Raw genomic sequence first — 15,866 nt, 5'->3', positions numbered from 1 at the left:
AGACAAAGGAAAGTATTAACCTAGACTCGGTCTCTACTCATTTGTTCATTCATTCATGTATTCAACAAACATTTAATGAGTGGTTCAGGGACCATGGCAGATACAGTGGAGAACAATGGTCGCAGGTGTCTCCTTTCTCTGAGTGCAGTCTGTGCGAGATAAAGACAGTTATAACACTGGTAAGTGCTACTAAAGAAGAAAGTATATGTTATTGTATTATACATTATACTTAATACTCTATCTTTAAGGATTAATAGAAAGACATGAAACAGGATTTTCCTAGCTTTTTAGCCCCTTATATGTGAAGATATTCTGGGGATCGTTGGCACTAAAAAATTAAAATATCCATCAGAAATCATTTCGGAACATTCTAACTCCTCTGCCCGTGTCTCCCTCATTTCTGTTTCTTTCTTCTCCATGTGAAAGGAGGGCGTGTTCAATATTTGCTTTAATGGGTAGAGTCGACTGTCGCTTTACTGGGGGATTTTGTTAAACAGCTCCTGAATCACGGCAGAGAAGACATCCCACAATTGGAAGAGCAACTCCTTCTTCATGATCTTTAATTTACCAGCTTACAAGGAATCCGCAGCCTCAATAACAAATGTGTCTCCTTCCTCTGGTCTGCGTAATCCCTCTTTACCTATCACTGACCTTCTGATTGACCTCTTTAACCTTTCCGGTACTTACTACAGTTCGACCCACTGTTTTCTCTGTAATTCACATGCTAATCTTTGGCTCATTATCGTGCATTATTTATGTAGAACAATTATTATTCCACACACTTGGCGATGTCATTTATGAGATTTATGGTGTGCAGAGTAAAGTAGCAATATTACAATTGGAAAAATTTAAAAATCGAAAAGAGCGTATCCTTCTAATGTTAGGGCTTTGGCAAGTATGGATTTAAATGACAACTGGCTTCGGTAGGGTCATTTTATCTTCTGATTAAGTAAACTATTTAGTGAGTTAAAAACTTTCTATTCATTTATTATTATTATTTTTTAAAAAGATGAGTCCTTTAATCAAAATTAGCCAAGGGCTTACTAAGTAGTGAAACTAACTTTCATGCGTGGCTTGCACAGAAAGGCTAAAATGATAATGATGGGAATTAGCAAGTATTGATGACAATGTAAAGCCAACAGTGCTGGAGGGAAAATAAATGAGTAAAATCACTTTGAAAAACTGTCGGACCTATAAAACCCGAACATACGCCTGTCTTCCCATGACTAGTAATTCCACTCCTAGGTATGTACCCAATAGGAGAATAACGTAAATTGTGGCCAAGAATGCTTACAGCTGTGTGAGAGTTCATACTGCACTGAACCCGAGACTATCTGAATCCTCCTCAGCATTAGAATGGATAAATAAATACATTGTGGTGGATTCATACAATGCAATACTGTGATGAGAACTGAATTAACATGCATCGATACGGCTGAATTTCACAAACATAATTATTGAACAAAAGAAAGCAGATACAAACAAAGCATACACTAGATGATTTCCTTTACAACAAGTTCAAAAACAGGCGCCCTACTTGTCAGGAGAGTACCCTTGGGGTGGTTGAGGGGACCGATGTTTACATGAGTGTGTTTAAATTTTGAAAATTAATCAGGTTATTCATTTTTTATTTGTGTACTTTTGTATATGTGTACAATGCTTCATTAACAATTTACAAGAAAAGAGAAGGCGGGGGTCGGGGGAGAGACTGGTGAAGAGACAAGCGAATCTACTCTTTGGCTGCGTCACGGGCGGAACCAGACAGATGAGGGGAGCTGACAGGGTTTACCCTTTGACAGCCCTTTCTCTCCTTTCCGTGACCTCCTTACTAGCTCTGGGAACCTTACAATCTTCATTCTTCCTTTTTCTGTAGCAATATCACCATCAGGAACCGATGTCCATCAAACATTTCTTTCCGAGTGTAAAATTAGATGGGTTTTCACCTCTCCCAGGGGCGGCTGCATTTTAAGCTTTCCGATGTTTCTCGCGTGGGATAAGAAGTCCTTAGTCATCTATTAGAGGAACTTCAGTGGCTGGAGGCAGATTTTTGGGGACAGGGCTTCTGGAATCGCACTGCTTAGGCTCTGCTTGCCTTTCTCACGAGCAATGCCAACACTGGTTGAGGGTAGTTCAGTGCTGCTTCCTCTAGAAAACTGTCTTCATATTCTCATAGCATCTTCCTACATACTTTTATTATTGCAACATGTAACTCTATTTTGTAATATAGTATTGATGTGCTTATCACCTCCATTAGACAATGCATTCCTTGAAGGCTGGGACAATCATTCACTTCTTTATCTCCAGTGACCAGGCACTGTGTGTGATGCTGAGTAGGCAATCAATCAAACCCGGTGGGAATTTTACCACATCGTTAAAGATCGCCTAGTCCCCATGCAATTTATACTTCTCTAAGACGTAGAAAGATAAACCTTCTAAACTCTTTTCTACAATGTCTGTACAACATGGATATCAAAATCTGACAAGCACTGCATGAAAAAGAAAGGTACAGCTCAGTAGAACCTAGACTTATCAATGTAAAAATCCTCTGTCAAATAGCAGCAACCAGAATCTGGCAACACATTAAAAGAGTAAAACTTCATGACTAAGTAGAGATTATTCCAGAAACACAAGGATGGATTGGTATCAGAAAGTGTACAAATATACTTTATCATATTTATAGACTTAAGGAAAAACTTATGATCATCTCCATAGACCCAGAAAAGGTAGTTGTCTAAGTCCAGCCACCACTTCTTATTTAAAAAGCATTAATGTAATAATTGATAGATAGTTCCTTGCCATAATAAATATATCCCTATATCTCCATCCATCCATCCATCCATCATCATCCATCCATCCATCATCCATGTTAGCAAAAAACTGGCATCAAAAATTAACAGAGAAATATAAATAGCATTCCTGCTAATGTTACAGATGAAACAAGGATACCTTACCATTATAATTTAACAAAATGAAACAAGAAAAAAATATGAGAAGTATAAAAATTGGAAAGGAGAAGATAAATACATTACTATACTTAGAGAAGAGTTTTTACCTGGAAAACCCAAGAGAATCAACAAGCACCAAAAAGCATACAATGAAAGAATTCAGTAAGGTCTAATATCAGTTAATAGCAATCAATACTCTTTTGTGCATAAATACAAATTAGAAGATATAATGAAAGGAAAGACCCCACTTAGAACAGTACTTTCAAAGATAAAACTTTGCAAGAAATGTGAAAACTTAGATGAAAACTTTAATACATTTCTGAAGGACACAAGATAAGACCGCCACCAAGTGAAAGACATCACATATGCCTGGGATAAGAAAAGTGGAGAAAGAAAGCTGTCTATTCTCCTGAAGAGAATTTATAAAGTAAATATAATCTTAATAAAAATATCAATGAGTTTTTAAAGGAACTAAAGTAGCTGATTCTAAAGCTCATACAGAAAAACGAATAAGCAAGAAGAGCCAGGAAAATTCCAAAAAGATAGATAAAAGGGGACTACCCCTCCCAGATGTTAAAACGCACTACAAAGCCTACACGATTAAACCAATGTGGTATAAGCACATGATCACGTAGACGAAGGGAAGATTACAAAAAACAGACTCCATCACTTACAGGTCTTTATGTATGATAAGTGCGGTATCACTGGGCAAGGAGTTAGCCAGAAGTAAAAGGAGAGTTTTATCCATTTTTTTTTTTTTTTAAATTGCAGGATAAATTCAAAATGGGCCAAAGATTTTTCTTTTAACTTTTTAACCTTTTATTAGGGCCAAAGATTTAAGTGCTAAAAATAAATGAAACCATAAAAGTTTTAAAAGAAAAGAAAATTTAAAAAACACCTTTATAACCTCAGAAGGGGAAAAGTCATTTTAAAACCTGACTCAAAATCAGGAAGTTTACATAAAAAAAAGAAAAAAGAAACAAGACGGAAATCCCTTATCATTCTAGATAACGAAAGCTTATTTCTTTAAGAAAGATGTTTCTTTATGAAAAAATTGGTTAAAAAGGTAGGATAACAAATAACATAAATATGGTTTGGTAGATCTCATTTCATGAGGTGATTATGCACATCATTTCTCTTCAATTTCATGTTTTAGCTTGACAATTGTGACGGTTATACAACAAATCGGGCCATAATTTACATATTATAACTTACATAGCTGATGCCACACCTTCCCGATGATCATATTTTAAATACTTAAGAATGTTTACTCAGCTGAGGTGATCGCTTTGTAAGTTATATAAATGTCCAATCACTACGTTACACATCTGAAATTAATATATTATACTTCATCTCTAATTGAAAACTTAAAACAAAATGAAACAAAACAACAACATAAAAACAGCCTTCGGCCAGAGACATGTGGGCTTAGGTTGGGATGTGCTTTCTCTCTTTCAAGCACCAAAACTGCTTGATGCCAAGTACCAAAACTTTGAAAAATAATATATCTATATATTTTAAACATTAGTCATTCTAATAAATGTAGGAAAAAATTGGGAGTAACTGTATTGGAGGAGGATATTCTTCAAAAACTTGGGAATAAAGAACATAAGTCTATCTTCCTTGACTAGCTACACTACAAACTATACTATATTACTAACTATACTATATTAACACACAACTGGTCCCATCGAGGATAAAGACACTGGATGGTGCAAAGATAAGACGTGACCATACCTGACTGAAGGGACTTCCTTATCTAAACAGGTGAAGGAATTATGTGTCCATCAGAGGGAGCTGTCAGCCAGCAGTGGACATCTGGACAAAGAAGGACAGAGAGATCAAGTCCTTGCCAGAGCATAACCTGCAGGATTGCTGTGGATTGTTTTCTCTCTGATGACGGTGACCATGAGTTCTGGTTTATCTGGGACGATCCAGGTTTATGCCTCTTGTGCTGGTGTAATTATTTATAGTGCTTCCGTTCAATCTCAAAATACAATGGATGATAAGTTATATGGGCATCCTGACCCTAAGCATTCAGCCTTTTCTATCCTACCTGTTTTTCTCAATGCTGCACCTTCTTTGCTAAGTTCCTTCAGAATGAACAACCTGTTTTGATTTTTGACTGGCATCTTGCCGAGATATCCCTCCTCCCCCATGATATCTCTAGAGCAAAACGATGTATCCACCCACTTACAGAGGCTCTGGGCTAGGGGGCAGCTTGACTGCACAGGTAAAAACCATCCAAGTAGGAGTCAAGGTGACAGGGATATTAAGCCAATAGGGTTTTAGTGTCTGGTCCCATGGACAGTAATTAAAAGAGTGAGTAAAGAATACTAAGATAAGACTGACAATAAAACATACAAACAAAATTAGAAACAAAGGTCTACAGCCATGCTACCCTGAACAAGCCCGATCCCGTCTGATCTCAGAAGCTAAGCAGGGTCAGGCCTGGTTAGTACTTGGATGGGAGTCCACCCAGGAAGACCAGGTGTGAAAAAAAAAATAAGGGATTGTAAACTGACAAGGTCCTTGCAATCTGTGAGGTCAACCATGGGTTGCCTCGCCTAAAAAAAAATAAAATGGAAGTTAGAAACAAAGGCTAACACTTTTGGAAAAGGCATTAGCCAATTATTTCCTCAAAAAAAAAAAAAAAAAAAAAAACAGGTTATTGTTGAAGACTGATGTTTGTTTCTAAATGTTCAGGTGGGAGGTCTGATCTCAGACATGGTAAGCACCCAGTAGAGTGGAAATATGGAGCATCTGTGATCTTTGAGGCTTTCTTAGGAAGAGGCATTCTTGCATATTGATTGTCCTTGCCAGAGAAGTAACAGAGGACATATTTGGGGGTCATATTAGCACTATGCATTCATTTTAAAAAGAGTATTTCTCTAACAAAGTTGAAAGGAGAGGTCAGTTTATCTAAGAGACCAACGTCCTGTAGCTAATCAACTTCACTTCCTTCTGCAATTCTCTAGGGTAACAGCAACCTGCTATGTGGAGCTGCCAGAGAGAGGGGCTGTAACTCCCCAAGTTCTGTTTTCCTTTTTTGTTACAAATTATAATTTGCCACACATTATAATTTATAAATGCCACATGTACCGTTGGGGGAAAATCAGATTTACAGGAGGAAGGACAACTGATTTTCATATATTAGAGCAGTAATTGGTTAGGGATCTTGGTGAAAATGTCTCGGAAAAGAGAAAGAATATTTGATGTTTGGACTTTTTCTCCACGTGGAATAGAGTGTCATCCCCAACCCCATCATGTAGAGCAGAGTATTTAGAATAAAATACTAGATTGTAATTTACTCGATTTAAAGGCTTCTTTTCTGATTGCTTATGATTAATGGGCCACAGAGGTTCTGGACACAAAACCACTTCACACGACATGTCGTTAACAAATATTTATTGAGCACTCAGTTTGGCCAGGTACTGTGTTAGAAAAGGAAGCAACATTGGTCAGGATCCTCAAGAACCTTATAGTCTAATGTGCTTAACAGTAATTAACCGACTATCAAACCACATACACATAAAATTATAATTGTATAAACAATTAAAGAGAGCCGACCTTTGCAATGTGATGAATAGGATCCTCAGTGAGGTAGTATCTTAGGGCCAATGTGCTTGGTGCTGTGAGGGTCTGAAAGGCGAACTGATGAAGACTGGGTCAGAAAGTTTCCCTTAGGACACGACTCTGGGCTTGGAGGGCACGTGGGCATCACCTGGGTGGGGAGCTGGTGTGGGGGTGAGGTGAGCAACCACGTCCAGCACACGGGGGCGCTGTCTATTTTTCCATTATACGGTCTAATCCTCAATGGTATTGGAAAATTCCACCCAAAGACACTAAAAGTGTGTCGTGACTACTATTTTCTAACTGCAAACATCCTCCAAAACTTCTTTCCACTTCATAAATGAAGCATATGGATTCTAGGTCACATTCAAGGTTAGTATGGAAACTAGATTACAATGACTCTTCTTAGAGATAAAGACTCTATTTAATAGTTTTCATTCAAGAAGCATTCATTGAGTTGCTCCGACATGCCAGGCACTGTACTAGGTGTTTTTTTTTTTTTTAAACTGTGACATGAAACAGATCATTTGATAGTTCGATCATCTGTTGTCATCTAAAGATTTTTTACTTAAAAGCGCTATGAAGCTTCGGAAGATATTATGAGATTGTTATCACATAGATTTAGATGTATTTCTGATCAAAGCATATATCCCGAAGTCTATCAATGGTGTGCGTGGCATTGCTGATAGAATCCCTCCTATCACAGGCTATCGGAGCTCGTATTAGAATAGAAGACTGGTTCAAAGCAGAACTGATCCCTGGTCGTGTAGGATTTAGTAGGTCAAGTGGAAGGCTGTATTTAGTCAAACCAAGAGACACGGCAACGTGAACTTGGCTCTGTAGAACTTGCAACCTTGGGAAGGTTAACATCCAGAAGATCTTCACGGTAGGATTTTAATAATCTGTCGGTCTTTTTATCAGTCCCTCTGCTTTACTCATTGGGTTTACCGTTCTGTTTCCTTCTCTTTGCTTTCTTATTTCTCCCAAAGTTTCTAACTAACTCAAGAGAGGATTTGGAAAAACACTCATCCCTCCCCTCCTAGCTTTCTTTCTTTCGTTTATTATTTCTTTGAGAAATAAGCGACCTAAACTGAGAGATAAATTAACCCGTCTCACATATGAGTGACACTGAGTGGTTACTTGCCCTTCCCCTGATGCCATCTAGATGGTGTTTTCCTGGGACGCAGCAGGCAAGTCTAACACAGACCTGTCTGTCTGAGCACGGGAAGTTCAACCCTCCTCTTTGTAATGCTCTGAGTAGGATCCCACGCAAGGTTAGTCTGACATGTGAAAAAAGGTAGAAGTGGGAAAGAGTGGAGATGCCCACAGAACCGGGCTGAATGTCTGGGAGTAAACAGGGCTTGAAGAAGCCATCTGCACGGTCTGTATTAGCAGGAGGCATAATAATAACTCGCACCTCAGGGTGGTTCAAGTTTACGAGGGCTTACTCACTTATGTCTATCGTATGATTCTTACAACGACCTTGGATCCCAGAAAACAGCTTGCGCGTATTGGCTTACACAACTTATATGGTGCACATACTTCATCTCAAGCACTCTTGCAGGAGCAGGCATGTTTTGAGATATAGGATATAACCTATACCATCTGCACGCTGTGAAACCATCTCTCTGCGCCTTCCAAAAGCAGCTCTAAATTTCCCTCTGGCTGTTAGCGGATGCACAGTCAGGCCTGGTAGTTGTGTTAAAAGCCCCAAATACTTTCCTTTTTGGGGTCTACCTACCCTCTCAGGAAACCTCTCCTTCTTTTTCTTTGTTGTAGACTCTTTATTCTGGTCACAACTAAAACATATCTGCTAGAGAGAGAGGGAGAGAGGGAGGGAGAGAGAGAGAGAGAGAGAGAGAGAGAGAGAGAGAGAGAGAGAGAGAGGTCCATGACCACTGCTATTTTCTCTTTCATCATTCAGTTATTTCCCTGAAGCACTTCTAATAATCTGAATTTATTTTGCTAATCTCTCTATTTATTATCTGTTTCCCCCATGAGCATAGGGACCCACCCTTGCCTAGCACTGTGCTTCAAACACTGTACCCGGCACCGATACACACTAGGTGGACAGCAAATACTTGTTGAACAAATGAATGAAATAGTCTTACATTTCTTTATTAAGGATTTCACCCAATTAGACCTTTGATTAATACATCCATCACTTTTCATTAGTTGGAAACCAAATAAAATAAAAGCACAGAGTTTACGTAGTCTATCTCAGTCGTTTTGCAAATGAAGAAATTGAAGCCCCAGAAATTGAGAGAGGAGCATGAATCAATCTGGTAAATGAGGAGTAAAAAGCGCTAATTTAGAACTGCACTGGGTCAATAGATTGGGCTAACTGTATATATCACTGTTCCCCAAGGTCTTTTTTTTCTGTAGCAAGAATGTCTTAAAAACAAAGCTGTATGCAGGAAGACATACAGATCTGTACTCTAAGATAATGTTCTTAAATTCCATCTTGCAATTCCCTTCTGGGACCCAGCATGCCACCCTTGGAAAGTAAGAACAATAATCTCATTCTTGTGGTTGTCTGATTATAGAGAATATAACTCTCTGATTAGAACCATGGCCAAAGGGAGAAAGTTTACCTCTGTAGACAGAGAACAGATATCTGGGGAAGACATCTCTCCCTTAATATATTAGATCTGGTGAACTTAATTTTATTTTTCCACTTTGTTATTATAAGTTGTTTGGCTTTTGATGATGATGATGGTGATAATGGTGATGATGATGATAGTGATGATGGTGTGATGGTGATGATGTTGGTGATCATGGTGATTATGATGATGATGATGATGGTGAGGTGATGATGATGATGAGGATGATATAATGATAATAGATAATACTGTGTGAGGTGCTGCTCTGAGTACTTCACAGGTATTAACCCACGCGATCCTCACAATTATCCTTATGAGGTGAGGATCCTCTTTTACCAATGAAGAAACTTTGTTAGTAACTGGTGGAGCTGGGATTTGCACCAGGCAGTTTGGCACCAGCAACATAGTCACTGCAGTGTCTCACCTTTAACCTAATGATCTGAAGTCGATCTTCTCTTTGTAACATCTACTCCAAGGAACCAAAGATCACAGATGCAGTGCTCTGTGCAGCCTTGCGGCCCGGTACTTCCTTTCCAGCACTCCCACCTAATCAGACCCTCGGTGAACCCCTCCCAGGCCTCTGCTCCACCCTGGGGAGCAGGGACACTGGGATTCATCTCTGTATTGCCAACTGTTAGCATAGTGGCTGACGAATACAGATAACAGATGTTCAAATCACGATCAATGAGTGAATGAATTTTCCAAATTGATTGCCATTCCTTTCATTTTATTAACAACATAGTGAAGCCTTACAAGTCATTTTCAAATGTCATGGTTTAATTAGTAGTTAATTTGGCTTAACTTTGTGGAGGAAGGCAGTATGAAGAGCAAGGAAGTAGAAAAGGAAGAACAATATTGATTAAAACCTTTGATGAGAGAACAATCAAATACTGATACCAGTCTTCATCAGCAGAAGAATCAATTTATCTTATTTTTGCTGCCCCTACACATGAAATCTTCCTCACTGTGATCCTATTTCCAAGTGACCATTGGCAGTTTCTAGTCTTAATGATACTTTAGAATTCAAACAGACTAGATTTTCTAGGTTTCACAGTCCATCAAAGCAGTGAGTAAAGAGAATGATATGCAGTAATATGCAGCAAAATGCAGCCTTTACAAAGAGAGAGAGAGCGAGAGAGAAAGAGAGAGAAAGAGAGAGAAAGAGAGAGAGAGAGAGAGAGGAGGGGATGAAGGCAGGTGTTCCTGGTCTTGTGAGTTGTTGCCCTGGACTGCTGAGGACGCTTCTTAAACAATTTTCTTTTCTTTTGACTGCCTACAATCTCTCCCCTCTTCAATACATAGCTATATCTACTAACAGAAATTTGATCATAGCATGCTTCTTCTATTTAAAGTCCTTCGATGGCTTCCCACTGCCTTGGGGATCAGGGTGACTCCATATATAGCCCATACGTCCTCACGACCAGAGTCAACTTCCTTTCCAGACCTCGCCCCCACTATGTCCACTCATCAACTCTCATTCTAGCCACGCTAATCACCCTTTTTTTTTTTTTTGGCCTGAAACACACCATGTTCAAATGCCCTTGCACAGCATCCTACCTGTCTAAAATGCCTTCCTGCAGGCACACTCATCCTTCTCCTAGAATGGAAAGTTAAAGCCATTGCTCAAAGTTGGACCTACTCAGCTCCTCCTTCCTGCTTTTCTGGCCCCTCCCACCCCATTACCATGGCAGCCTCGGAGAAGAAGGGTTTGTAACCCCTCCTGCACGCTTCCTGCTTCACTCTGCCTTTGCGGGACATCTCATCAACCCCCAGGACCCTGGCTCTCATTCACATTTCTCTCGGCACTGTGTCTACCTGTCTTTATACCAAAACTATCGATTCTGATGTTACCATCTACAGGCACTTAACGTTTGCTCCTTGTCTTCCAGGATTATAGAGAGCAGTCAGAAGAGGTAACTGATACTTACTAGATAGTCCTGGGTGCCAGGACTCTTTTTGGAAGCTGGATATGCCTTTTAGTGTTCACAGGTATCATGAAAGTATTATTATGCCTGATCTATAGAGTTGGGAGGCTGGTCGTCCAGATACTGTGCTTCCTTGGGCATGTAGTTCCTAATTATCTATAGTGGCTGCCGTGCTTCTGGGATTTTTCGGCCACTAGAGACGTTTAGAAAAATGCTGGTGAGATGCTATAATCACGAAAGGAAACGTGGGCATCTGGCACAGGTCAGCCGTGAGCGCAGCAGGCAAGGCAGGCCGTGAAATAGGACAGGGACTGTCCTTGAAAGACAGCGAGCATGGAGTCGGCTGGTTCTCGGCAGTCCCCGCTCAGGTCAGCGACTGCTCACTCTGACCTCCCGGGCACCGACGCTGGCTACTCTGTGCTGTCATATGTCCCCCAAAGTGAACACAGAGGTTCCTGGCTTATTTATTTCCACAAGTTGAGGCCATTGACCCAGAGCTACAGTTGTCACCAGTGACCGTGTCCATCTTGCTGGTGACCACATTTTCCTAGGTCACATGACTTTATTCAAAGATCTGGGTGGTGACGTTTAGGGACATTTGGGTAGAAATGAATCTCTTAGTAAACACCAATTCTCAGTGGAAGATATTTCAGATGTTTTATAGCATTCATCAAAGGAGCACAGAAAAAACGTTTTCTGATGCGAAAGGGAAGGAGGAGAAAGCCGTTGGCATTTCTACCGATTAGGTCATCATTATCCGGGGTCTGAACACTAACCAAAAGTGAAACCCGTAATGGATGGTGCAGACTGCTCCTCTCCATTAGGGACGTCCAATGTGGCAGTTAACAACAGCAGCAGCAATAACATGGGTCCCCAAGAGGAGGACTGAATCCACTAACACACTGATGTCAGACTCCGGAGTAGCTTGTAGCTGCAGACTTTCCATCTTTGTCACCCCCAGTCAGATATAAACAAACCAGTGATCGAAGGGAGAATGGCTGCATGGCAGCTGCCAAACACAGGACTGACCTAACGAACTTCCTCTAAGTTGATTAAAAAACAAAACGAACATCTGCTCTTAGTACACCGCAGTATGTATTTAATTAAAACCAATATGATCTCAGTGAGGTAGAAGGACCATCAACACTTCTGAGGACATGTCAACCCAGACACAGTATCTAAAAAGAAACAAGGATTTTTCTCTGCATGTATGACTTTATAGACCAAGGACAACCTTCTGTGTTATTCTAAGAGCAGGAACTCGATGGATAGTCACCATCGCTATCAATAATTAACGCCACACATCTATGCACTTAGAGATGGTCATCTCAAAGCCCTTATAAATGGCCTTATTTGTCCAATAGGACTGAAACCACTGCATCACTTGTTGAAAAATATTCAGCTCCGTGGTGGTAGAACCTAACGGCTCTTTGATACCAAATAACAACAATACACAACTGAAGAGAAGGGCAGTGGAATTCTGAAACCAATTAAAACTACAGAGATGAATTAGGTGGGTGGAATGTAATTACCCAAACTGAGATCTGGGCATGCAAATAGGACTAACAATAAACTCATCTTTTATGGAGATTTAATAAGATCAGTTACTTAATTTCTCTTTTAAATGTTAAGGTTTGCCCTCCTTAGAGGCTGGAGGAAGTGGCTTAGATCAGCGGTTCCCAACCTTTGTGGCACCAGGGACCGGTGCTCCTATGAGAACGTAATGCCTGAGGATGTGAGGTGGAGCTGAGGCGGTGATGCTGGCGCTGGGGAGCGGCTGCAAATACAGATGAAGCTTTGCTGGCTCACCTGCCGCTCACCTCCTACTGTGCGGCCCAGTTCCTGACAGGCCATGGAAGGTGAGAGAAACTTTACAAAGGGCTTGTTGCACCAACCTCGGTTGGAGTACGTTTCATTCTCTTAGGAAGATGCTGAACCTGTGAGCAAGTCTTCCCTCGGGTGAGATTATTATTGGAAGCCAAACACCAGACCATCAGGAACTATTTTTCTCATCAGTAACTGTAAAAGCAACATTGCTCTACAAAGTGTCACTTCAGAAGAGAATCTGAAATCCGATCGGTCATAATAATAAACACAACTGCAGCCAACTGCATCCTTGCCTCTGGGGATTGGAGGACCAAGGAAATCGATAAAAAGGTGGTGGAGACTGTGTCATTGGCAAAACTTAATTGACTCCCAATAGAAAAATTAGGCATTGGACCTTTTATGGAGTTTTAGGGTCATATTTTCTCAAATATGGAGCCTTAGGGAGTGAGGGATGTCGATTCAAGTGAGCTACTGGCCTCCTCGGGGATTCTTTACAAACACGCAGAGGCTTTTTTTCAGGAACAGACAAGCTGCCTCAGCAACCTCTGTATTATACAAGATCCAAACTTATTCGATAACTAAAAATTGTTGGCCAAGAGACGTTGCGTCCCATCGTTACGGGCTGAACTCGAACATTCATGACTTATAGTTGAATAAAATATAGAAATGCAGCATGTTGTCAGCATGTTGTATTTTTCACAGAATAAACTGGATTGCTTTCTTGTACGAGGATGTTTATAGTCCAGTGACATAATGCTTTTGCCAAGCTAGGCTTCTAAAGGTCTATTTTTTTTAACTGTCCTCTTCAACCCATGAAGGCATTACAAAAAGCGAAAGTACACACACACACACACACACACACACGCCACTCAAGGTTTTTCATGGGCACTAGGGTAAAGCCTGATTCTATACCTAAATACAGATACCTCTGACCATTCCAGGCCCATGCTCAAAACCTGCAGATGAAACCCACGTTCGTTAACTTGGCTTTCACACTGGGCTAGCCTCAACCAGACAGCCCAGGGTCCTCACATTCTCCCTTATACAAGCAAATGGACTGCAGCATTTCCAGAAAGCACCCCGATGTGCAAACTTCCTGCCTTAAGCAAGTAGTGTTTTCAGCTCCGCTTACTGAATTCTGTTCCCCTTCCAGGCTTGTGCTGAACGCGGCCTCTTCCCAGAGTCCTTTCTGACTAGAATGAGTCTTGGTCCTCCCACAATATCAAATTCCTTCTTCGATTATTCTGTGTATGCTAATGTCTTGGGACATCGCTCTCCTTCGGCGCCCAGCACAGCGCCCGGCCCGGGGTCTGAGTGCACATTTGCTGCTTTCATGTCACTGTCCATCTCTTCCCAGGTTTTCCTGATTGCAAAACCAGGGTACAGGGGTGCTACCTCTTTAGCTTGACAGACCTAACCTTCTATGGGTCTGTGGTCATAAAGGTTATTCTTCCGTCTGATTCCCTTCCCTATTTTGTAAGTCACAATATGGTTTTCCAGTTTCTAAAACATAGGAAGTGCTAAAGAAATTTGTTTCATCAGTGTTCTGAAAGTACATTAAGTCTTCACTTAACACTGTTGACAGGTTCTGCAACTTTAAGTGAAATGACATATAACAAAACCCATTTACCACAGGCTAATTGATACAAACGAGTTAAATTCATATGGTAGCTTGTCAATGTTATAATGAAATGTTGAACAAAATGATGTATTTCGAGGACCTACTGTAAATTATTTTTGTTTGAATATTTCTTGTTTTGTGATGTTCTTAAAACCGAACATTACTGGAAAATAATAATGACATGTCCGTGAGTAGTGTGTTTTAGCTGAAAAGAGTTGAGTCCTTTCCATATATTTGTTATTTAGTTTTTTAGACTGAAGGTCAAGAGGAAAGTAATGCTATTTCAATTTTAACTTAAGGAGCTAAAGTTGATTTGCTCAAGGTATCAGCACTGAGCTGGCATTTGGGTCAAAGTTATTCTCCAGCACATGTCACCCAGCTCTCTGGATTGTGCAAAACAGCTGTGATGATGTGACTATGGGGTCATCCATAGCGTTGAGAAGACTGTAATGAGCCATTCTCTCATTGTCTTCGAAACAGGCTCCGTGCAGCTCGAGTGTCTGCATTTTGGAACTAAGGCCTGTAACTAAGGGAACTATGTCTTAGTCTCCCATCGAGACAGTTCACACTGACAGAGCCCCGCCCCCCCACGCCCCCGCCCACCCCGGGGATGTGCTATGTTATTGGAGGAGGACTCAGTCAAACAGGTCGCAAGAGGAGAGGCAGTGAGAGATTCTCTTCACTTACTTGTCACTTCCTTGACCCGCCAGACAAGCATCCGGGAAGATGCTCATCTTGTGCCTCTTGTTCCCTAAAAGATCATTTCTAATAGGAACCGGCCCTCCATATTAACCCACTAGAAACCTACCAACCTGTACTGCATGGCAGGCTGTCTCTATTAATTAGGGCGAGTCATGTTGCACTACGGTACTGGGTGAAGTGCCCGCCTTCAAAGAGAGCTAAGTTCCAGTGGGTGTCCCGGGGCCTTTGTGCTTGGGTCACTAAAGAATTACATGTCTGTTGTGGATTACCAAGTCATCGAGGTGCCGAGATTCGGGGTAACAATCTGTCTCTGTAGGCTGGTCTTAAGGCAGAGCAAAGAAAGTTCCCACAGGCATCTCACATTGAGGCAGAGCCTGCAGAATTCCAGGCCCGGAGCTATTTCATTCAAATGCATAAAAATGTAAAAGCTACACGTTATCTCTCAGGATCAAGGGCAAACGCAGAACTGGCGTTGGTTTTCCAACCTGGACCCATCAAAAAAACATCCTGATGAAATACTCTGAAGAAAAGGGTTCAGTGTATGCCTGTTAAGCAGAGCAAAGAAGTGGAGGAAAGACAAGGAAACAATATTGCAAAAGACGGGGGGTTAGGAAAAGGGATCTAAGAAATGGTTAGATACTGATATAAAATTTTGAAAGTTTTGACCGTA

The 15,866-nt window shown here is 40.8% G+C and overlaps 1 protein-coding gene and 1 pseudogene across 1 annotated transcript in view; one reads left to right on the top strand and one right to left on the bottom strand.

Annotated features, from left to right (window-relative positions):
* The window catches only part of KCNB2 (potassium voltage-gated channel subfamily B member 2), a 334,241-nt gene that overhangs the window by 90,999 nt on the left and 227,376 nt on the right, over positions 1-15,866 (bottom strand). The gene's annotated exons all lie outside the window — the stretch shown is intronic.
* Positions 5,330-5,447, top strand: LOC120585607 (uncharacterized; annotated as a pseudogene).

The sequence above is a fragment of the Pteropus medius genome, unplaced genomic scaffold (genome assembly GCF_902729225.1).
Source record: "Pteropus medius unplaced genomic scaffold, Ma_sr-lr_union100, whole genome shotgun sequence".
In the NCBI taxonomy this organism is placed as follows: Eukaryota; Metazoa; Chordata; class Mammalia; order Chiroptera; family Pteropodidae; genus Pteropus; species Pteropus medius.
Note: the sequence above shows the minus strand (reverse complement) of the source record. Positions and strands in the feature narration are given on the sequence as shown.